Here is a 26,024-nt window from a genome sequence, read left to right on the forward strand (position 1 = left end):
TCTGTTGCAAATTCGAATCAGTAATGTCCTCCACAAGGGTCGTAGTTGTTGTTATTACAATGAAGGCAGAGATAATCATCTCAGAAAATTATTTTTATATTGACTCTTGAGTTCGTGCCTCAGTTTCTTCATCAAAATAAAAGAAAATCTTTCCTCAAACAGCTCTTGAGAATGTAGTATAACAATTCATGCTTATGTTCCCTAGAAATCAACAGTTCACACAGTATACTATTAAACAATGGAATAAAAGGAAGAAAAGAGATTTTCATTTCTTTAACTTTACTTTAGGTTATTAGATTCATAAAAAATCACCATGCAGTGAAATCTTACTATTCAATAAAACTAACAAGCTTTCAGAAAATAGTGTTAACAGACCTTGTTAAATATTCCTGGGTCATTTAAAATTCATTCCTAAATATGAGGTGAATATTATCTTTCGCTTTACTTATAAAGTACAGACTGATTCTTCTGTGGGTTTATAGAAGAATTCCTTAAAAATATTTTCCAACCCTCCATCTTCTATTTGTAACAAACACTTGGAAAGTTTGAGTATTATTGTTTCTATACAAATGGTTTCTCAGCCTTTCTACTCTTACAAAAATTTCTTAACATTAGATATTTATTCGTGAATGGTTACAGGTTATTATCACTAAGCTAAGCAAGGGTCATGTTGAGCTATGATTGATGATAGATAAATGATGATGATGATAGATAGATAGATAGATAGATAGATAGATAGATAGATAATAGAGAGAGAGAGAGAAAGAGAAGTAGATTTTTAAAATATCCATCATTGGTAAGATTCTTTATTATTTCAATTCGTTATTCTTCCAAATTATTTTTAGAAAGTTATGGTTTAATGATTTAAAATGACTTTTTGATGAATCATTCAAGAGGTTAAAGTTTCATTGGCAAACTTCTCATACAAATATAAGTACTTTCCATCATTCTTGTTTTTTCTTGAAGTTAAACAGACACACCAAATCCTAATTTTAGTAGAAGAGCTGATAAGAGAAACCAGTTACACTTTAGATGAGAGTTGTCACAATTAAAAATAATTACTTGAATCAACGCTATAAAAAATGACAAATAGGACCTAGAAAGAAAATATGACCTTTGTATTTTAATGTACTTAAACACATTAAAAGAATGAACGTTTAAGTATGACATTGAAAGAAGGAACACTACTCTTCATACACTAGAAGAGAGATATTTTTATTTTATAGGACAGAGTAGAAGAGATTCAAAAGTAGGTAAAGATGAGAGAAGGGTACTGAAAGATAAATGAATGTCCAAACACTTTATCAATTTCACTAGTTTTTTTTAGAGAGAGACATCCTTTTCCCTCTACAAAAAAAAAAAAAAAGGCTTTAAATGGATCCATTGTTTCACTTTGGAGCGCCTAGAGTAGCAAGGTAATAGGTACTTGGTAGGCGGTAGAGAAGGCAGGCATAGGCTGTAAACACACACACACACACACAAACACAGATTGTAAACACACACACACACACAAACACACACACACTTGGATCAGTGTGATGACTATAAACTTCTTAGTTTCGATATGAAGGTTCGGGTAGGGTTTGAAATGTAAAGAAGAAAAAAGATTGAAGAGATACAAATAGGAAAGGGAAAATGTGATAATTTTGGAACATGGGGCAATTCGTTACTGAGACAATAAGGTAGAAAGAAGCCTTTGAAAAGTCAAATATGTGTATGGGAAAAGGGATTTTTTTTACAAGAGTAGGCTGGGGCAAACTGAGTCAAAATTCACCTATTTTTCCATATTGTTTAGGACTGTGGTTCTAAAAATTGCCTATAGTAATGACCTCAGACCTACCTTTGTTCTATTATTGCTTCTCAGCAGGAACACAGAAATAATACAAAATAAAGCATAGTGTAAATTAACACTATTTAAAAATAAGCAAACAAAAGGTACATGTAACTTAGTGATCGTAACTTAAGTCTCTTTAACTAGGGTTTCTGACTATTTTATGACACTTTTAATATGTATTGAATGAATGCCTACTATGTGCCATAAAATGGGCTAAGTTTACAAACTACGAAAAGAGAAAAGGCAAGCTCTGCATTTAATTACTCAGAGCCTAGAAGGGAGACATTTTGAAGAAGCTGATGTAAATATAAACATAGTACAGGGAGACCCACAAAAGACAGAATGGGCGGTCCTATGAAGAGAATTAGGAAAGGCTTTAGAGAGGCAATGATACTCACTCAGCAAGCCTTTAAAGAAAACTGTGTATGCTAATATACAAAAGCACACAATTGTCCATATTAGATTTGTAGATAAATACATTTGTCAGATGAAATAAAAATATAATACTATTATCTCAGTTTCTCTCTAGCTGTATACACATTATTTTAATGTGGTGAAATGTTACTTCATAGGGATGCTTCATAGGGATTAAGTTGTTCTAGTTAATACAACCTCATGGTTAGGTAAAGACCACAGAGAAAATAATTTTTGTTTCAGCATCTGCTAGTGATTATTTTCCAAAGTACATTGGCCTTCTCCTTGAGTTAATTACAGTCTCCTGAACATAATTTAATCTTTCTTTGATGATTTGGGATCATATAGCACTCTCTCGTCCTTACTCTGCATCTGGGCTGTGATCATCTCATACTGGCAACGCAAATTTCCCCGCACATGTCTTAAACACACGTCATGTTTTCCAAGACCATAGTTGCAACTGAGACTTGTTTTCTTGACCACATACTTGACATCAACTAAGTCATATCCGACTAACTTATTTAGGAGCAAATATATATCTATCCACTTCTATCACCATTAGTTTTTAAGCTTATTCTAAATCATACAGGGAATGTTTAGTCTTGTGAAAGATTTTAGAAATTATTTAATCCATCAGTTGACTAACAGAAGAAACAGCTGAGAACCAGAGAAGTCAACAGACTTGCTTAAGGACCCATACACAGGTCATTATGATGGCTCTGGGCTATAGCTTAGGTCTTCAAACTTACAAGTCGATTACTTTCCACTATCCATACCTCTTCCTTGTATTGAAAGTTTACTAACCTGGCGCTATTGCAGAAATAGACTGAATGAGTAAAAGAATGAAAAACAAATAAGAAATTATATTGAACTTAGAATGAGCAAAGATATTTATCATCGATACTTTAAAGCTAATCAGCCAAAGAAACAGAAAATAACGGTAGCTAAACACCAATGTTCCACTGAACTGTTTGTCAGTGTTTATAGAAAATAAGTTCAATGAAAACTCTAATTTTTTTAAAGTGAGTAAATGGCAGTAGCAAAATTAGTTGTTAAAATTATTAATTTTTACAAGTACTACATCATTTAGTATCTGAAAAAAAATTCTCAGCCATTATCAAACTTTTTCTCTTATAATGAAAAACATTTTAAAGTAAATATTTTAAGTCAAGACATGGCATCATCTTTTCCCAAACAAGGGCAGCTCTTTCATTGACAGTCGATGGGGGTAAGACCTCTGGTTCATAATATCGAGATTTTACCAAGGAGACCTCTGAAGAGATGGCAACTCCATCTCAAAAGGCACTCGTTCTCTTGTAAAACCATGTATGCCGCCTTGTTTTTGCGAAAAGGCAAGGCCAATTAGATGTTTCATATAATTAAAAATCTTTTTTGTTTTCTTATTTGTGACACCGTTTTCTTTTTCCATTTCCATTTTTATTTTTCTTTCCCTTCCTTTCGATTCCCTCTACTCTACGCCTTCATGTTATTATGACAGGTAAATAATTACTCCTTGCCAAGCTATCTCAAATATATATTCTTTAACTAAATATATGGGGGATAAAACCTAAAGATAAAACCTACTTGACTACTACTCTAATGAAATATAAGTTTTATCTTCTACAGTGCTTTTGTTTACTGTTTGGTTACTACAGGTATAACATAAACAGGTCATAATTCTTCCTTCGATTTTTCTTTTACTCCTTGATATGCCAAGATTAGCATAAAGAAAGGCCAAAGTTCACTTTGGATTATGCAAACAAAGAGAATGGAGAAATCAAATCCCAAAATATGCATTATATTCGTAAGTATACACAAAAACAGTCTGACCTTGCCTAAAGAAAAATCTGTCTCTTAGGGAATAAGAGCCTCCCACATCAGTGTAAATAATACTAAAAGCAATAAAAGCACAGCTGAAAACTTAAATTGCATTCCATATTTCACACTACAAGTGATTCTCAGATGTGATGAAAAAAATTATTTTTAGTCTCTCTACATTAGGTCTACATACAATAAAGATCTCTCAAAAAAGAAATGACAGAAAGGCCTATGACATGTCATATAACCTAACCAGATGGGCCTAACCGCGTCTAATAGCTGAGCTGCTGAAATCATCAATTCTATCTCCTCTCTTGAAAATTTTGACAGAGTGGAGATATTCACCCGTGTGCCAGTAAAGAGGTCTACAACCTCTGTAAATTAAAAAGCAGTTCTTGATTCAATACTGTCCCAGGATCACTAAGGGGGGAAAGATACAAGTGATAAGATAATTAGTGGAATAGACTCTTGGACAAGTAAAAAAGAAAAGCGAACTTAAAAGCATAAATTAAAGGCCAGTTTCAGAAGGAAGAATGGGAACTTTTCTGCTTTAGACTGGAGAGAAGGAAGAAATCATAAAGCAAAATAACCATTTATATAGAAAAGAAACTGACAAATTCCCTTAAAATGTTTTCGATCTGCTCAGGAAGGTAGAAGTCTGATCATCTGATGGGAGCGAAGGAGCTACAGTTGGTTAAGGACCTTGAGTAATTAATGCATTAAACAGTCTTAGGAAAAACACAATTTATTATTAGGCTATTTGAAAAGGATATTTGCAAAATTTATATAAGTTGATAAATATGTGCAAATAACATATTACCATAATATATAAAATAATAAAACAGATAAATTTCTTTTATTTTTCAATAAAACTATAAATAGTGCACTTAAGATAATTCAAAAAAAAACCTTTATGCACTGTATTTTTTTCCAGGTTCTTTAAAAGCACAACTGCAGAGGTCTCCATTATACTGTAAATGTGAAAACTGATCTATACTAGACATGTTAGTTTTAGAAGATAAAACTGTTACTTAATATCTGGAATACGGGTTCTTTAACTTTTGTATTAACTACATATTTTCAACCACATATGAAATATATTGAAAATTAAAAAGCCATCTGAATGTCCCACAGGACATAAGACAGTAGTTGGCAGAGTAAAAAGTAAATAGATATTTGCGAGTTGAGTGAATGGATGAATAAATAAATGTGAATAAATGAATGAATGAACTAATGAGGAAGTGTGACTACCTTGTGTGTGTCCAGTACCTGGGAAAACACTCTTCTTGCTTAATGGCTGAAAAAGAGCATCATAAACCTTCAAACATGGAGCATGTTTCTTGACAGGTCCAAAACCATATCATAACAATCAAGGACATGGAAACACATTGGAACTAAGTGACTGACTTATGTGGACTTCAGGAAAGCTAAGCATCCCGAAATCTCGAAAAAGGATTCATTTTAGAATTTTGGCCCTTTTTCAGGTATCAAACACAAAGGGAAACTTTTTGTAAATGTTGAAAAGAGCAGAAATTAGATATTATGTTAGAAATTTGGAGAGGAAAAAAAAATTCACAGAAAAGTTGTAAAAGTTGTACTTTTCTTATTTTTTAACCAAACAATAAGTTTAAACATCCAACCGCTTTATCTTTTATTAATTTCTGTATCTCAGTATTTTAATTTGGTCTCTCCAATTTCTCACTCTTTCTTTCCTGCCTCCTTATTGATTAGCATGGTCATTTTAATTGTTAAAGACCTCTGACGTTTGGTGCTAATTCTATGTATACTTATGCCAAACATATGAATATGAAGATCATTGAAAACCAGGGGAAAAGAAATTGACTCCCAAATTAGAACTTGAAGCATCGAAGCAACACAGCCACAAATCTCTGCCTCTGCCCTGGGTGACGGTCAAGACAAGTAGGGCAATGATGACATCGCTGACCCTCGAGATATTAAGAGTCAACTGTTTGGGATTGCTCATGCATATTCCCACCTTTTGCTGCCTCAGAGTACATTTACCTCAATGACTATCAAGATGCCGTTCTACTTGCTAACTAGAAAGGCAGAATGGGTAGTAGTTAAGGCACTGGAGTCAGTCAGACTGTCGAAGTTCAAATAAATCATGGATCAAGCATTTGCTAGCTATGTGACCATGAAAATCTTAGCATAAAGGCAGTAACAATGTTGAAGATCATGTACCAACTTCATTCAATTATGAGAATTCAATGAGACATGTTATCTTCGATGAACCCAAAACACTTAGTAAAGTGTCTGGCACAAAGCAATTGTTCAAGTATTATCGTTGTTATTATTATGGTTTATAACTGTTCTTAGAGATAGTCTGGACCTTGATCATTCCAACTCCAAATGGTATGAAGATATAGAGCCAACTTAGAGTTTGAGGCATCCGCACTGGATGACAACAGTTCACTCAAGCCTGCACTGGTACTAATCTAAGCCTTTGGGTTAGGTTGAAGTCATCATATATACTCTAGGAACAAGAATGAGGGTGGACTGCCTGGTTGCATTCTCCTACATGAAATTTTTTCAAAACTGATAACTGTTATGGACTGAATGTTTGTGTCCTCTCAAAATTCATATGCTGATGACCTAGATTCCAGTCTGTTTAAATCTGAAAATGTAATTAAGGTTAAATGAGATCATAAGGGTGGAGCCCTGATCCCACTGGATTAGTATCCTCATAAGAAAAGACATCAGAGAGCGCTCTCTCACTTTCTCTCTCTGCACGCATACAAGGAAGAGGTGTGTGAGCACACAGTGAGATGGTGGCTGCCTCCAATCCGAGAGAAGAGGCATCAGTATGAAACCTACCTCCCCGACACTAGGATTTTGAACTTCTGGCCTCAGGGACTGTGAGAAATAAATTTCCATTAAGCCACTGAGTCTGTGGCATTTTGTTATGGTAGAATGAGCAGACTAATATAATAATTTAACGCAGTTATACGGAAGTACATACAATTGTTGGGATAAAGGTGAAAAGGCATAATGAATATTGGATTTTGTCAGGAAATCCATACTCCTGCACTAGTTGTAATACCTGGTTGCTATGTAATCTTGGACGATTTACTCAACCTTTTTGATCTTTTTTCCTTCACTCAGAAAATGAAAACAATAATTTCCCCCAATCATAGTTGTTGTGACCAGGATGCTTGTCATGGTAGGTACTCAATAAACTGATTTTTAAAAGATAATGGGATAGAGGGGGACTCCTGTGAGACAGAGAATACAAGAATTAAAGATATCATATCTCATAATTCTATATTAAATCTAAAAGAAAACACTGCACAAGTCACATTGTGCTTCATTCAATCAACATTTAGGAAATATTTATTGATGACCTGAATATCCACGTTTCAAGGCGAGCAAGGTGATTTTCAGTGTTTTAGTCAACAATTTGTCAAAGAAAAATGGTGATGATTCTATGCCACATTTCCCCCCAATTGAATGTTTATCAAAATATGCATCGCTTGCTGCTATGGACAAGGCAAGGTATATATTCTAGTTTATTTCACATTAAAAAGGAGCCATGTAGCTCACAATTTTTAAAAGTCTATTTGAAATAAAAACTCATGGGAAAACTTTATCCGATTTCAGTATCAAGAATAATTTTATTCTTACTGAGAACTGGCTTTATAGATACATATTTTAACCCTATTAAGTGTCCCACTTTGGGTTGGCTGCTGAAAAGCTAAGGTCTTAATTTGGGGCCTTCCTCAAGGTAATATCTAAATCTTCTTGGCATGTACTTTGATCACTAACATCATTTCTAGCTTCAAATACTATTCCTACTTTTGTTTCCCATCATACTCACACTTACTAATATGTAAATACACACACCTCAATAGTGGGGACTGTTACAAAAGACATAATAAATATAGCTGGGAACTATTCCCAAAATTAGAACTATATGTATATTTCAATAATGTTTGGGCAGCACAACTGTGAAAACTAATTGGTTCCAGGTATATAAAAAATAATGTGGAAACCTCCCAAATATTTGTCTTTTCTTTCTGCCTTCAACTGTATTGATTCCAAGAAAGGGTTTCATAAATACAACAGAAAAGTTACATATACTACAACTCAAGAGAAACAGTGATTATTTTTCCTTCTCTAAGGAATTACATATGAATGATATGGAAATAATATGGTCAAATTACATTATCGTTGAGACATGGTCAAATTTCTAGCTACTGTCAAGGCTCAGTGGCAGACGTGGTAAATGCATCTGACATATTCTTGGATACAGATAACTTACCCTGGCAGATCCTACATGCAAATCCTGTGCAGCGTATCAAAGGGGTTGGATGAATGTTTTTTACTTGTTGAACATTCATAGAGTATAAAATCAAGACGCATGTACTTTAACAAGTTTAGAATACATTTGATCACATAGCATTTCAAATCTCAAGTCAACTTCTACTTTTAAGGTATAAGCATCAACTATCCTAACTGTTAACTGAAATTTTAAACAACAAATTAGAGTCTAAAAGCCTTTTACAATGCTATTTTGATTAACCAATTTTATGTGATTTATTTTGACCTTTGTTTTCAAATAAATACAAATACTAGAGAATGCATGTTGAGGTTCATAATTTTTGGTTTCAGTCAATATTGATCAATATCCAATATAAGAACATTGGCTTAATTTCTGTGTTATTCACACTGATATAAATAATTTGAAGAACACAATTTAAACAATGCAACTAAAAATAATTCACCTTTAAAAATTATGATAAATAAATAAATATGCTCTGTTTCAGCCCTGAAAGTAGTCTGCTAAAATCTGCAGGCCCACAAGTTGTTTTAATTTATACAATCCTCATTGATTCTACATTTATCAATGTTATTTGGCATCTTACTTTGATTTTGTCTTATGTATCATAGACGGGCAAAAGATTTGCTTTAAAAAGCTTATTAAGAATTCTTCCTTAGCACAGCTTCTCATTAAAACAAACAAAAATAGAGAAAAATAAGCAAAAACAATTTAGCAAATAAAAACACAGAGAAGATTACAAAATTAAATATTTTATCATATTGTCTATTTACCAGGCTTGCTCTGATTTCATTAAGAGCCTTAGACAAGGTGCCAGAACTAATTTTATTGCAGCATCTGTTCTCTGCTTTTAATATGGGTATAAATTATCTGAACAAATAGATTATAATATTTCATTTAATCAATAACTAGCAATACAATATAGAGAAGAAAATGTTTTAATAATGCCTTTGGATGTGTATTATTTTATCTTTCAGAGCTTATCATTTCAGCCTCATCATATCCTTCTAATGTAAGATGAGCACGAGGAAATTGAGGCTCGAAAGGTTAAGAGATTGTCAAAGCAACCTCTCAAAGACAGGCAATCAGCAAGTAGTTCTCTGGCCATCTGCCAGCACAAGACTATTTTCATGGAACACAGGGATCCTAAAAACCAGTTAAGAGAGTGTGTGTGGGAAAAGTGGAAAGGACACATAAGTTTGAGTTCCCCCTCTGCTATGGACTGGCCATGGGTGGTTCCCCTACTTTCTCTGAGCTTGAATTTACTCATATGTAAACTGGGAATAATAAAGGTTCTGGTCCCTCATTTATATGGCTCCACTGGTGAGCTAAAAATTGAGATGATATGTCAAAGTCTGCTGCCAATTTTAAATCACCAAACAGTAGATGTTCTTGTTTTTGTTGATACTAATGCACAAAGCAATTTTGTTGCTAAAGAAACTAAAACAGAAGAAAAGGCCTGAGCCCTAACTCATACTTCCCACTTCACTGAGAGCTCTGAGTGAGTTCTATCAGCATAGTAACCAGTCAGAACCTTTTATACAATAGAGCGCTGTGACTACTTTATGGTTCATCTAGGTCAGCCAAAACCTTCTTCTGTACACACCTAGCAGCAACAAACTTATTTTCATTCTATTCATTAAATAGAAATACTTAGCATCCATCCAATAGTTAGTTTCCACTGACAAAGGACCCACAAAGGCTGGAAAGACTCTAGACACCCAAGTCTTGCTGAGCTGCGATAAGAAGATGCAACAGCATTAGGGAGGTTTGCTGTTCGTCTCATGTGGGTATTACAACATCTCCAACCCAGAAACTAAGAAAGGCATAATTTCAGCTGTCCCTGGAACATTCTACATTAGACATTAACCTTCAGTTTAGTAAATGGTGGGAGTGGGGAGACAAAAAAAAAAAAATCCCCACCAAGATAACTAGTTTTCTTAATTGTGAGGCGGGAATCATTAATACCCTAAAAAAAAACCTCAAATTTTCACATTTATTTAGTGAAACCCAGTCCACAAAAATGACAGGACTCTCCCCTTGAAGACACGTGGCATCTTCACTCTTAATGTCTTTTGATAATATTGACCACAGCCTTTCTGACGATCATAGTCCCTTCTCTTCAAATTTCTTAACAATAAAATCCATTTTTCAGTAACTAGAGATAAATGCCAAGGTAGGAATAAATAGTACGATAAATGAGCCTGTGGGAAACCTACTGCATTACCTGCTACCATGACTTGTTTCATAAAATAAACCTTCCTCTTCTTTTATTCACGGAGAAAGGGTGACAGAGGTTGGGGCTTCTTACTCATAAGAAAAGGAAAAAAAAAAATTTGGACATAGTACTCAGAACAAAAAAATATATATGTAAGTACATCATATGGAAAACTTATATAAATAGTACCTCTTCACTAAGGGTTTACTATAAATGGAGGGTTTTCATATTGTCAGCTTATTTTCTCTGACAGAAACAGCTCAAAGAAAATTTTAAATGACTGTGTTGCCATTTGGCTTAATTTCTGTGCGATAAAAATAGGGTTAGAGTGTAAAACAGTTATACTTAAAAGTTCTGGATGGTAATTTTTTTATTGTTTAGGGATCAATTAAACTCAATCTATACGAGTAAATCCAAATTAAATTAAAATATTTAGTTCTAAGTTGTTTCCCAACCTATATGAAACACAAAGAAAATACTCATGAAAGGTAGTAAATCTGAAATATTTTCTTTCAGTAGACAGGAATTACAATTTTAAGGTAAAATAGGCACAAATCGAATGGTGATCATGATGTCAACCAAAATTGTAAATAAAGTCTTTTTTAAAAAAATTATTTTTCAATTACAATTGACATTCAATATTATTTTATATTAGTTTCAGGTGTACAGAATAATGGTTAGGCATTTATATAATTTACAAAGTGATCCTCCGATTAGTCTAGTACCCACCTGGCACTATACAGTTATTATAATATTATTCTCCTTGAATAAGTTTTCCCACTGTGTACATATGTTTGGTGTGCCCAAATAGTATGTACACATATATCTGGAAAATTTTCCCTTTGCTCCTAATGTAATGATTTTATGTCAAGAAGAATATTAATAACAATTGCAATGGGCTTCTTGCTAACAACAGGGAGTGGCCGTCAAACATTTTCATCCTGAGCAGCCACAAGAAATTCTCTCTTCCTCTGATCTGTGTGGTGAGGAGAAGTCAGGACTCTCTTGTCACTGCTACTACCATGACAAGCACCAGCATAATGACAAATCTGACACACAGAGGGGACAGAGCCAAAAGAATCTTCACAAAAGCAAACAGATCCTACTTCACAAGTCTCCAGATTCAGCTGAGCCTGAAAACATATACAACCCCTGGACTGCTGAGGATCATGAGCCAATAACATTTGTGTTTTTGCTTTACAGAATTTGGGCCAGGTTCTTTGTCCCCTGCTACCAAAGGCATCACACAAATGCCATGATTAAAACACCTTGGTTGGCATTTCTCACTTCCTAACTCTATCGTCGCGCCCATGAAAAAGGCATGAAGCCAAGGAAGAGGATGGTTATACAGTTTTTCACCTGGGTTGCAATTATTTGCCTAACTCACTCTCTCAAAATGAGAAGTAATTCTGCTCCTGACTGCTCAGGGTCAAAGGTGACCCCAGAAGATAGTGTCAGGATGATGAAGTACATGAACTCTGAAGTTAAGATAGAACTGGGTCTCAATTCTCACATACTGTTCACCAGCTATGAGACCTTGATTAAATTACTAATGCTCCTAACATCTATTTCCTCATCATAAAATGGAAATAATAGTTCTTTTGCCAGAAGGTTGTTGTGAGTATTAAATAAGAAACCACATGTAAATCACTCAGGACAATGCCTGGTACTTATAAATACGAAGTATTGGCATTCTTTTTTATGTATTAGTAAAGTTAAATTTCCAGCAAAGATTATATTTACAAAAGTAAGCACCTCACTTCTATTCTTTGAGCTATAAGAACAAATGCATCAAATTAGTTGATGATTATTTAATTTTGCACATATATAAGGACATGTGAATACATGCGTGTATGTCTGTAGATTTTATCTCAGTGCAGGTATAATTTAAATCATAAAAATGTTAAAAAGGCAAACTTTTTTACTATATGTAATAAAATGAAAATTATTAAATAGAATCGCAATGTTGTAATAAATTCATATATATAATCACACACACACAGACACACACACACACACACACACACACACACACAAATGACAGAATGACTAGCCATAAATAAATGTTATACCAATGAGTAACAGATTCTCTTCAAATGCAGGTCCAGTTGCTAAAATCCACTCATCTCCCCCAAACTCTTGCCAGTATGTTAAAAACCTAGTGTTGCCCAAGACCTTTCCCAGAAATTAGATTAAACAGCATATACATTCCCTTCACTTCAGACTTAGTGTCTGAGCTGCAGCACAGCTGAGTGATAGCAAAATTATTGAAAGTGTTTATAAAAGACCGGTCTGAAAAAACTGTCTTCGTTGCTCATGAATATCTTAAACCTAGGAGACAGAGCATCTCCAGATTCAGCTGCTGAAGTGTATCTCTATTACTGCAATGTGTAGATACTTATCAACATTCGATTAACATCTATGATGTAACATCAGTCATTATTAACACTTATTAAGCACCTCTGCCTCTGCTACGAGAAATGCCGAATTCAAGTTTAATAAGGTGGGACTTGAACTGCCAGATGGCATCTTCACTTGATTTATGCTTCTCTGTTAGACATTTGACTCCTTTCCAAGCAAATCACCTCAAGTTTCAGAGTGTTTGTCCTTCGTTTGTATAAATGCCCAGTATGCTCAGAGACAAGAAAGCTCGTAAGATCATAAGGAGTAAATCTGTGTATGCAAATTTATAAAGGAACATATTTTCTTCTTAGAGTAATAAGTATCTATTTGATGAGAAAGATTTAAATTTGTTAAGATTAAAATTTTAACCCAGGTGATAAAAATCTTAGAAATGGCTCCCTTTTAATATTCTGAGGGATGGTAAGTGAAGAAAAGGGGGAGGACTGGGGAGGTTTAGGAAGAGGAATCTCCTCAAATGCATGGGAAATATTAATGTCTGTGGAAATAATTTAAAGAATAGGCTCTCTTTTCTAAAACTGAAAATAATCTTCTGTTTTGGTATTGAGTGCTTCTCCCTGGGCTAAGCACAGACACTCCGAATGGCACAGGGATCGTGACCTATGCCAGCGAATAGTTTTGGAGGCATCGCAACATTATCCTTTGCTGCTTCTTGATGTTAATGGGTAAATGATGGTGTTACTTGACAAAGACTGGTTATGTAATAATTGTTATGGAGAAACCTCTAGAAACAGATAGAGAATGGCAAGAGCCCCCTCACCGTGTGGTGTGGAGAGCACTATGTGCGTGGAGTCCACAAAGGGAAGGGCGGCCAGGATGGCTCATGCAGCAAGCGGCTCAGCCTGTCCTTCCATACTGTTCTGATACCATCCGCAGATCGGAAGGGAGAGAGTCTTCCCTGAGGCCTCACCGAGTATGGGGTCAAGGCAGTGGCCAGGACCAAGAAAAAGTGGGAATAAGGGGTACAGAGAGGTACAGCTATGGGTAAGAGATACTATGATAACATGAAAAGAACATGAGAGTCAAGCAAATACACTTTAAAATACTTTATTTCATTGAATTCTCATGATAACACTGAAACACAATTTTTTTTTTTTAAACTATTGAGAAGGTTAGATATGACCAAAGGTTACGCAGATAGTAAATGCCAGGGACAGGATTCTAAGCTAATTCTGTTTTACTCTAGGAACGCCCCCCACCCCTGATATTTCCACCGATCCACTGCACCTCTCAATCAGCATACTGCTACAACTCTTCTGTTTACCCTCGGATAAATTACTTAAAATTAATGGGCTTTGGTTTCTCCATCTATAAAATGGACGTCATAATTCCTGCCCTGCTACCTTGCTTCGTAGATATTTTAAGAACTAAATGAATACATACATAAAATGTTAAAATGGAAACCAACAGATCACTGAGAAATATGAATGTTAAGTCTGTGGCCCTTCTCAGGCAGTTTTACAGATGTCCCTAGCTCAGGCCTCTGCGTCATGACTTAACTCTTCTAACTTGGGATTTTGATTTTTCATGGACCTAAAAGTGCATCTGGTCTGTTCCTATGCATCTTTAAGTCTAAGTACATCCCTCCTCCCTGAAAGGATCCAAGTCCTTTTCTGCGATCCCGTAGATCAGACGTGTACTAATGGTTCACCATGCTGAGCCACAGTTCAATGTACTTATCTCTCAGACTAGAACAGGAGGCCCTTGGAGGCAGAGATTCTAGCTGTGTTGGCTAAGGTACTACTAGCCGCTGTAATAAACAAAATCCAAAACGCAGAATGGCTCACTCACAATAGCAGTCTAAAATGACAGATGGATGCTCCCTTCTTAGGGTAGTTCAAGAATCCAGGCTCCTTCAATATTCTGGCTTCACCAACTCCAACAAAGATTCTAAGGCCACCGTGATTATCTGCCTCAAGCTGGCAAAAGTGGGGGAAAAAATGGGGGAAGGTCACTCAAGGTCAGGCATTGAGGTTACAGACAGCACTTTCACCCACAGTCCATTTAGTAGAACTCAGCCACACAGTTCATTGAAGTGCATGAGGGGTTGGAAATGCAGTCTGACTGAGTCCCGGATGACCAGGACACAGCTTTGCTGGGTGAACAGCTTGCCAGTCTCTGCCACACTCATACTAGAAACTTCAGAGATGCTTCCTAATCTGTGGATAGGCTGACCAGTATGGCCAAGTCTTGGCCATGCAGTAATAAAGGGGGGGAAATACTATATGTAAAGCACATAGTATTTTGATCTAAATCCCTTAAAATTCACTCATTTATTGCTTGCCTTCTTTCCCCTAATACACCTGAAGCCCACTATTAAGGGTGAATAACTATGTCACCAAGAGAAAAAAGAAAATCATCATAAGCAAAGCCCAAAGTGTCCAAAAAATAATTACCCCATAATAAAGAAATATTACAGAGAGAGAAGGATCATGAACAGAGACAAAATTCATTAGCAGTACATAAAAAAAAAAAGTAGAACATGACAGTCTACTTATTGTGTAATTTACTTTAGAATTTAACATTTTTAAAATACTGAGGTCCTGTCATGTTTCTGTAAGTAAGCTAGACTTTATATCATAAAACTCTGATGTTGATGCCTTAATATCTAAGTAGTTTAAAAAACAGTTGAGATTAAAAACAAATCAAAATGTATGGATGAAAAAGACATTTAAAATTTTTGTTTTAAGTAAAGTCACTAAGTACACCAAGAGTGAATGTGTGGTCTTTTAAAGAAATCATATAAAACTCTGCAGTATATAAAGTCCTGTGAAAAAGTCTACATCTGACTAAGTCAACATTGCTAATGTATTTAATTCTTACTAAAAGAAATCTATCGAGTATAACTTTAAGCTCTAACAGGAAACTAAGTGCCTATGCCAGCAATTCATCAGCACCTGGATGTTTCAGGTGATGAAATGCTCTGTATAACATGCCAGTCCAGAAGCAACCAGTGGAAGCTGCTTCACCAGGTTTATTTCTGCTATTTTTCTGACTATATTTTAAAAGAGAAATGACATAGGTTCTGCAGTTCCTGGTGAAATAATTACAGTTGCATAGGCAAGGCATATAATTAGTTGAAGAAGAGGGTAAAAAAAGACTTCACCTACAGTACGTGGGCAAAGAGTTAAGATTAACTGTGAAACAACTGATGTCTGTAGCTTGCACAGCTGTAACCAACACTGAGGAAAAAACAACTGCACACACACAAACATGTACACACATAACACAAAGAGAACATATCTTTCCTAAACTCAAGAGAGCACAGATGCCCACACTGAAAATGAACTCAGTACTTGCTGTCACCTTATAGGTGTGCAGCAAATTTCAGGACAGAGCAAAAATGGGGTGAGGTGACAATGAAGTGATTCCGCCCCTCCTAAGATCAAGGGCCACGGTACACTTGCCCAAGTCACAGAGAAGAAACTCTCTTCTTTGGTGACCTGTGTATAGGAATGTTGTCCCTTCACATACCCAAATCCTCAGGGATGGGAGGCCAGAAGTACTGGGAAAGGAACCAAATTCTCTCATTTTCAAATAAACCTTTGTCCAACTCATAAGAGTTTCAACTTTTAAGCTGAAGGAGTTTTTAAGCATGAATATCCAAAGCTATTTTTATCTGTTTTCACAATCTCCTTTATTTTATGAAGGTTGCAAGCAAGTTTCCAATGATACAGTGAACTCTAGCTTAAAATTAAATTGCACAGGGAAGCACAATACCAGTTTATTTTTACCCAACATGTATAAGTTCCAACTGGAACAATTTGCTCTTAGCTTAAACAATCCTATCTTAGTGGTAAGGAGCTCAAAGGACTTAGAAATAATTATAAGTGAAGACTACACATGGTTGTGGCCAGCCCCACTCAAATTCAGAAAAAAATCACATCCGCACTGAAGTGGACTGATAGGCCCACAAAGGGGCATTTTTAGAACAGCAGGTTCACACTCTCCCAGTGTAGCTTGATATCAGAATAAATTTTAGAATAGCAAGGCTACAACTCTAGTCCCTTTAGGGCCAGGTAAATAATAAAAATGTGGGGACTGGCATGGTGAAGACAAGGAGAGTGGTGTCCAAGAACCAACCAAAGGATGAATGTCCTGCTTTCATGCGAATTTGCCGTGAATGGACTATTTGTGCTCCCTGCTCCCGTAATTCATATGGTGAAATCCTAACCCCTAGCAGGATGGTATTAGGAGGTGGAATCTTTGAGAGGTAATTAGGTTATAAGGGTGGAGCTCTCATGCTGGGATTAGTGCCCTTCTAAGAAGAGACACAAGAGTATTTGCATCCCTTCTCTCTCTCTCTCTCTGCCACATGTGGGTACAACAAGACGGTGGCCCTCTACAACTAAGCAGAGGGCCTTCACCAAGAACTCGATCATACTGCCTCCCTGACCTTGTATTTCCATCCTCCAGAACTGTGAGAAATAAATGTTTGCTGTTCAAGTCTGTGGTATTTCTGTTATGGCAGCCCAAGATGGTTACAACAGATAGTCAATGGGAGAAGGGCAAAGTTGACATTATTTTAAGAAAACAGGGCAACCTAATGAAGACGCGTGCCTTAATCTATGGCCATTTCATTTCAGCTTGGAGAAAAGCTGAAGGAATCATCACAGGAAAAATTCTACATAATTATTTTGAGTAGATTTTAAAAAGATGAATGGGGAATATCAATCCTTTAAATTTTACACTATAGAGTATGACCACCAAAATTTCAGCCCTAGTCCAAAAAAATAAACAAACAACAAAAACAAGAAACACATACTCAGCAAAATCCTTTCACGTTATACCAATAGAACATCACTTTGGTAGATTGTGAGGTATCTACCTTTCACGATAAACCATATGCAAAATGTACACCAGGTAATTGAATAGGATGATGTGCAGAGGGGTAATTACATGAGTTGACAATGGCCAGCAAGATTCCTTAGAGGAATAAAGAGCCAGAGGAACAAGAGAAGCATGGCATATGACCCTGGGCCACTTTTCCTAGCCAACCCCAGCACAGAGGGGTTGTGTCCCCATAAAGAGAAAAGAAAGCAAGTAATATTAACATTCATTCTCAAAGAGTCCTCCAACTCCTCCCCATCCTCTGAGAGAATCCAACAAACCTCAGACAGTATAATGGTAAAAAGCCAGATCCCCCTCCACTTAGCATGGGAACCTTTTATACATAACTCACTCTCTTTTGCTGGAAAAGAGAAACAGGAGAGGCAAAAGGACCCTGCCTTCGTTTGCTCTCTTATCAAGGAGGGCAGAGTTTTACGGGAAGAAATCTTCCTCTTTTCTTCTGGAAAAGAAGTTTAGTTAGAAAAAAAGACTATTTGGGAATAGTTTCTAGAGAAGGCTTGAGAAGGCTAGGTGTCTCCTGACCTAGCTCTATCCTCTCATAAACTTATTGAGATTGTCATTAGACATACTAGAGGTCTTTTAGACTCTCACTTTATTATGCTATCTACAAAGGGCCCAAGAGGAATTTGATAAAGATTTGTGAAATACCGATATGTGAGATGCCAAGAATTTCACAATTTATTCATCTATTCGGAAAATATTTATTGAGCACATACCATGTTTTAGGTGTTGTGCTTGGTGCTAGGCTACAGTAGGAAAACAAGTAAACATAATCTCTGCTCTAGAGTAATTCTGTCTAGTAGACAACCCTCTCTTCTCAGTTAGAATGACTATTCTCCACTCATATATCACTTAATTCATTTACACATTAACTAATGCCTTCATTAAAAAAAGCGGTATTTAGGTCATAGGCAATACTAATACAACCTTAGCACTCGCTGGGTCACTGCCCCGTGGGTGTGCTCTGGTCGCACTGCACTGCCAGTATTTCCAATGGACTCAGTAGATTTGGAAGGAAAAAGATATGAAAGGGTTTGTATGCTCAAATAGCCTATGACCTCCTTTAGGAGACAGGCCATCTACATGAACCATAAATAACAATATAATTGGAAAAGTCCCACGGACAATGCGAAACTGCAAATATTTGACAAATAGGGTGCCCATAAAATGTATCATCCAAACCTCTGCACTATTCAGAGCAAAAGGGGGCGCTAGCAATACTTAATACTGGGACTTGAACTGGCAAACTAAAACCTAAGATCACTTTTTTCATAAATTCAGTTTTTGGGTGTGAATTCTGCAATTTAGAAATCATATTTAGTTCCTTCCTCAAAGAAGTATTTGCTATATTCCAAGAGCTATGATAGGCTGTTTTAGAAGTAGGCCTTGGGGAGGAACTCACAAAAATAAATAAGATACAAGGCTTGACCTCAGAACTTATTCCCAGAGAAAAAAGACATAAGAATTGTTAACATGTTTTGAACACATAGCATGCTAAACTTTTGGCATACATTATCTCATTTAATCATCAATACAATCCTAGTAAGGGAGTCATACTACTCCCATTTTACAGATGAGTTTTAGAGTCCAGGGTCACACAGGTTGTAAGTAAGGAACTCGTTTTGGAACCAGGCACATCCCACTGCAATGTCCCAGTTCTTACTCTGTGACAAGTACTATAGGAATAATCCAAAGGAAGTAAAAATGGATTTGTAGTTGGAGTAATCATAGATGGCTGAATGAAGGAAAGTGGTATTAGACATGCTCCTGGAAGAGTCAGAAGGATTTTAAAGGCAGAAATTAGAGAAGAAGTCAACCAAGGGAGATAGATTAATGAACCGAGTCCAGAGACAGGAAAGAGTAAATGGGGAAGGGGGAGTCAACTTGGCTAGTATTTTGTAGTTTTGCATAGAGGAATTGAGAACTATAAGGCTGAAAAGGTCAGCTAAAGCCAGTGCTGCCTTCATGTTTAATTTAAGCAAATATGAAACTCAGTTTGCGTGCCCTGAGTACACTCTATATTTAATTTGCACTGAAGCCAATAAGTGCATCTAGATCAAGATATCTTATAGGCAGAGTGCTTCGAAAGGCTAGGCTGAAGCAGACATCTAGAAGGAAGGGAAGCAGACGTGTGTATCATCCAAACGCAGATAAGATGCTAACTCAGGACTGGACACAGACTTGGGAAATCCCTCTAAGTTAAAATCATGTAAATAAAATCTTATCTTTTCATAGAAACAATATTATAATGAGAGTGACATTTCATATCAATGTTCTAATAAAAGCGTCTCTAATACTGTAAGTAATAGTCCCATCACTTGTATATGCTAAAGAATAATATCTTCTGTGAGTACACATAAAAAAAAAATCTTAATGAACTGAAACCATCCTGAAAGGCAAAGTCTTTGCATGACTGGGAGGGACTGTGGAACTAGAGGCCAAAGTGACTCCCAGGAGAAAGGTTATGCACAAGCCCATGAAGCCTACCAGCTGGAGGAAAGCTGCCATGAAGAACATACAGCTAGAAGGAAGGCAAGCAGACATGTGTATCGTCCAAATGCAGACAAGATGCTAACTTGGGACTGGACTCAGTCCAGTGGCTTGAAACTTACGGATTCAAGTCTTAGGCAAATTGCCCTGGGTCATCAAGTTCAGCTACGATGTCTCCCTATCTCCAGTTGCCTCCCCCACGGCTGTCACATGAAGCTTCCTAAAGCAGTATCTCTAATCTTAATGTTCTCTTGCTCAAAAACTGTCAGTGACCCCTCAGCTTCAACCACATTTCAATCCTCTGGGCTACCATTTATGACCCTACAGAATCTGGTCCTTATCTGCCTATCCAACTTAATCTTCTAATACATCTACTCCAATAATCTGGGTTATAGAAAAGATAGTTTCATCATTATTCTCAAGCATGACCAACATTTTCTGTATTTATATCTTTGCTCTGGCCATGAGCTTTGCTTGACAGATTTTTCTTATCAACTCCATCATGATCTATCAAAAGGTACCTAGATATAAGATCTAGCTCATGTATGTGCTGTTCCACAAAGCCCGGTACATATAATAAATGCTCTGTATATATCTGTTGGATGGATGGATGGATGGATGGATGGATGGATGGATGGATGGACGGACAGATGGATGGATCTCATCATGAATTTCCTATCTGGAAGTGATCATTCCGTGGCCAGTGTGCCATGGCACATTTTGTTTCTTTTATAAAGCTATAAAGCTCTTTGATTGCTTCCATTTTTCATACACATCTGAATACAGTTCTTATCTCCATTATTAAATGGAAGTATCTTAAAGTTTAAACTACATTAATCTTTGTATCCCACATAACTTCCAATATGAGGTCTTTTATATAATATGTGTTCAAGATATAAGAAATAAAGAAATATGGTATACTCGGCAGCAGGTGGCAAGTGTGCATAATGGCAAGTTTAATATACACAAGGGATAGATCCTAGGTACAAATGGGTACCTTGGTCGGTAAAGGGGCCTGGCTTAGCCTTACCTAGAGCAGACAAAGGTTAGGTCTCTGGCCTGAAGTTAACCTTTGCCAGAGATAGTCAAGGTCATCACCTCCTACTCCTCCTTGAAGACTCCACTCTGGTACCATCTCTTCCTTGAAGCCTGTGAGGACACTCTCCCCACTGCACTCACCCAAAGATTCTAAGTACTCCCTCGCTGTGCACACTTGGCATTATGTGCATGTACCCTTCAGAAACAAGGCTGACACACCTCTATGTAACTGTCTTCCTCCTCGGGGCAGAAGAATGGATTTTGCTATCTCTATAATCCATCGTCCCCAGGGCAGGATCTAGCACACACTCAGCTCTCAATAAAGGTTTCTTAGTATTTTATTTTAGAAGTATCTAGTCAATATTTTGATTCTTTATCTACCAAATACCTTCACCACTGTTAATATAGGATATGTTGCTAAATTTCTTAGGATAGTGAAACTTAGCCTGACAACAGCTGTGCTTCTTACTTACTAGGGATGTAATCTGGGACAAATCACTTAGATCTCTGGGCCGATATCTTTGTGTCTCCCACAAGGATAACAGTACCTACCTTGTAGACCATTGTAAAGAATAGAGGTCAAGTAACTAAGACATCTAACAGTGTCCCTGGCATTTAGTTAGTGGACAATAATGATAGCAATTATAAATACTATACTAATACTACACTAAGAGGACAGGTAAAAGGAAGTGATGATATGTGTAATTTTTTCAATGCATATATAAAAATTTTTTTTTTTACTTTGATTTTTTTTTTTAAATCAAATTTAAAAAGTTAACTCAGAAAACCCACATAGACCCAACCCACATCTTTTGGAACAATAAATTATTTGCCACAGTTCCAGTAAGATTCTCTTTCCAACTGGCAAAGAAAATATAATGGAATATACAGGGGATGTACTAAGTTGACAGAAAAACATGCAAAGCATGGCACAAGAGGAAAGATTATAGGGTCTGTCTTTAGTCTGATTTCTGCTCCATAGTTTGCTGAAAAGAACTAAAAGTAAATCAGTGGGGAGGAAAGAGGATGTCTTCTCAACATTAAATATTTAAAGTAGATCAATAAGAGCATTTCATATCAGGAATTCTTCATGGGTTCTATTCCTCCTAAACACTAAATATGTTAAGTGGTACATATGTATGCCATATTGAGAAAAACCAATGTGGAAAATGTGTTTCTGACAAAGTCTCCAAAGAAAAGAATCTAGTGTCTGGCTTCCTGTGTAAACAAATGTCATTACATTCAAAGGACAGTACATCAGGAAATTCTCTGGAAGATGTCTATGTTTTCATGAGAAGGGTGTGTGTGTGTGTGTGTGTGTGTGTGTGTGTGTGTGTGAGAGAGAGAGAGAGAGAGAGAGAGAGAGAGAGAGAGAGAGAGAGAGATCTGATAGCATTCTACCATAGAATAACCTCAGAAGCACTGTAAGACAAATCATTAAAAATGCAACACATGCAAACTCCTTTCCATTGTAGATGCAGAAAGGTTAGTTAGTGAAAGCAAAATGATCACTTAAGATCCATTTAAGAAACCTGGCTTCTTACAAATAGGAGTAAGTAGGTGGATTTGTCCAAACCACGCTATTTACATCTTCTAAACCCTATCATTTTGTGCAATGGCTAAAATTTCATGCATGTCACAAGTCTTTTCCCTCCTCCCCCGCCACACAATGTGGCTGCTTTTGAGAATGTCAAATTGGGAATAAGGAGAAGAAAGAGCCATTATTTCAAAATCTCACAAATTCACAACTGAATTTAAACCACACAACGTTTAGAAGTGTTTTAAAATGGATGAAAGGTTTTGAAAAGAGAAAGCCAACAGCACTACTCTGCATCATGCTACGAAAACACTTCCTAATAAATTCTCTCAACACAGATTTCACAGACCTAACTCGCTATGCTAGGTGTGTACATTAAGTCAAATCCTTTATTTAGCAATTATCTAACAACATTTTGAATTCTTCAGGCTAACAAATACTATAAAATAAAGAAATAAATACTAAAATAGGCCTTGGCTCAGGCTCAGATGAACATGGAATACTAGGAAACAGATTTATTCTCCCGTCTGAAAAACAGTATAAAGATAGACAATAAATATGAATCAATAGCTCTTAAGATACTGGACACCTGGCAACAAAGGACAGCGATCCCTGAGAGAAGGGAGACTAATGAGCTGAGCTTTGAAATTGCCCCAGATTATTACTTGGTAAAAGTTTTCAGGGGAAACTCAGGACGAGATCAGCAGTCTCTCTGAGTTGAAAACATATTTTCAGGGAACCGAAGGTGGCTAGAAATCACAAAGCATGGTGAGAACAGCAGTGAGAACTCTGAAGATCTGCAGATAAAGTATTCAGTTGAAAATTGATCAGTATATGCATATAAAGAAACGACCTACAGTCCAGAGAAAAACCACTAAAATATTAGAGAAAACAAACAGTGCCCAGTACTCACAAAGGGCCAAGAACAGTGCCTGTTCCCAACCAACAAAGTGGATAACCTTCTAATTTATCGGGCATAAGTTAGAGCATTAAGAAGGGAATTGCCTGAGCGGGTGAGAAAAATTAATCTGACTAAATGCTGTTCTGGTCCTGCCTAACAAAGCTTGAAAGCAATATTTTAAAGGATCACACTACTTCCAAGTATCTTAACTATGCCAAGAATATTTCTAGGAATACAAAAATCTGTAACAAGGTAAAATTTTGGCTTCCAATCAAAAATTACCAAGAATGCATTGAAGTAGAAAAATATGACCTATAAAGAGGAGAATAATTAATGGATCAAAACTAACCCAGAAATAACAAAAATGACAGAATTAGTAGAAATATTCCATTGTTCAAGAAACTAGAATAAAGAATGAATATGTTTAATAATAGCAACATGCAAGATATAAATAAGGTCCGCACTGAACTTTGAGAGAGGACGATCTCAAAATCTGAAAGGAAAAATATGCTGGATTGCAGATTAGTCATTGCAGAAGAAAAGACAAGTGAACTTGAACACATAGCAACAGACACTATCCAAAATGAAACCAAGACAAAATACTTGGCCCTATTCACAGTCCACAATTCCAAAAGTGTGTCTGAAAGCTAAATGAGGCTAGCTGTTCTGAGGCTGAAACAAAGTTCACAATGTAGTTGAAGGTCCGTTTAACACAATGAAAAGAAAGTGCTTATTTTTTATTAATATATGACTTTATAGACTTGTCTCACTTTATAATCTTTCTATTGATCATGATGATACACACAGGATTTACAAAACCTGTCACTGCCACAGAGCCTTAAGTGAAGACTAACAAAACTTGTAAATAACTTTATAGTTTTAAATAACTAGCTTGACTTTACCAGGTATACGTGTTAATATATTATACAATAATAAAAACCCATTAGGTCATTATTTTTCAATACATAATTATATTAAGCAATCAAAATTGTCAGAAGAGTTTATTTCACTTGCAGGATTAATTTTCTTTGTTATTGTGATCTAGTTTCTATCTAAACCATCTTTTGGTTCATCTACATCTCCCAGTTTCTGTTGTTCAGTCTTCTGGATTCTGAAAATATTCACACTCAAGATTATATTACCCTATAAATATGGATGCCACACATATTTAATAATTTTATGTAGTAAGAGATAGTATATTGTTAAATTGTTTAAATTCGATAATTTATAAACCACAAGACATTTAAATCTGGATGCCTCATCATCAATTCAGATGTTTTATAATAGAACATATATTCAGGTTCTCTTCACAGTCTTTCCTTTATTATTTTATTGAATGCCTAGAAGGCCCATCGTGGTCACTGGAAATATAATGATGAATAAAATAAAACCCTCAAAGAGTTTACAGTCTAGAGTCAGACAGGTGAAAAATCATTGTACACCACATGTGGGGTCAAGGATGGACAAAGCACTATGGGAGCAGAAGTGAGGAGGTGCTGCGGTGAGGGGTAAGGGAAAGGACAATTAAGTAAAACTTCACAGTGGAGGTGAACTTTACATCTCGAAGTAGTTCATGTAACGGAGAAATTGGAAATGACATTAGAAATAGAGGAAATAGCAGCTATAAATGTACAGAAGATAAAGAAACAATTTATAATGGGAAAAAAATAAATTGGAGTGTTGTTGGTGTATAAGTTATGTGAGGAATAATAGGGAGATAGGAGAAATGATGCAGTAATTAAAAAGTAGTTTGAGGTAATAACATATCTTTTAATAATATAAAAATATGTAATATGGTAAGGATTTTGAACTTTATCCTAAAGCAGAAGGAAGATTCCTCTTTTTGAAATATAGTTTTGGAAGCAGCATGGAGATCATATTGGAGGTGGGTGGAGCTTAAGGCAAGGGCACCAATCAGGAATCTACTACAATAGTTCAAGGACATACAATAAAAAACTAAATGGGGCAAACATAGTAGGCACTGATTAATGACATGCTTAGAAAGAAGAATCAACAGAAGATGGGAATAGGTTGTGCGTGTCTGTGTGACACGAAGGAGAAGAAAGCGTGGGGCATAACTCCAGGGGTCCAGCTTGAAATGACTGCGGGGACAGTCCTGAGGGCAAAATACATTTCTGAACATGTTGAAATTGAAGTTAATTTGGGCTACTTGAGCAGAGATATCTAATCTATAGTTAGAAGTGT

General features: G+C 36.1%; 1 protein-coding gene across 10 annotated transcripts in view; it reads right to left on the minus strand.

Moving 5' to 3' along the window:
- HIVEP2 (HIVEP zinc finger 2) overlaps positions 1-26,024 on the minus strand; it is a 180,581-nt gene that overhangs the window by 32,141 nt on the left and 122,416 nt on the right. The window contains exon 3 of one of the 10 annotated variants that reach the window (XM_016119562.2): positions 14,794-14,921. The exons of the other annotated variants lie outside the window; for them this stretch is intronic. The gene's annotated coding sequence lies outside the window, so the exon portion shown is untranslated. The remainder of the gene's footprint in view (positions 1-14,793; positions 14,922-26,024) is intronic. 10 annotated transcript variants of the gene reach the window in all.

The sequence above is a fragment of the Rousettus aegyptiacus genome, unplaced genomic scaffold (assembly GCF_014176215.1).
Source record: "Rousettus aegyptiacus isolate mRouAeg1 unplaced genomic scaffold, mRouAeg1.p scaffold_m13_p_1, whole genome shotgun sequence".
Taxonomy (NCBI): domain Eukaryota; kingdom Metazoa; phylum Chordata; class Mammalia; order Chiroptera; family Pteropodidae; genus Rousettus; species Rousettus aegyptiacus.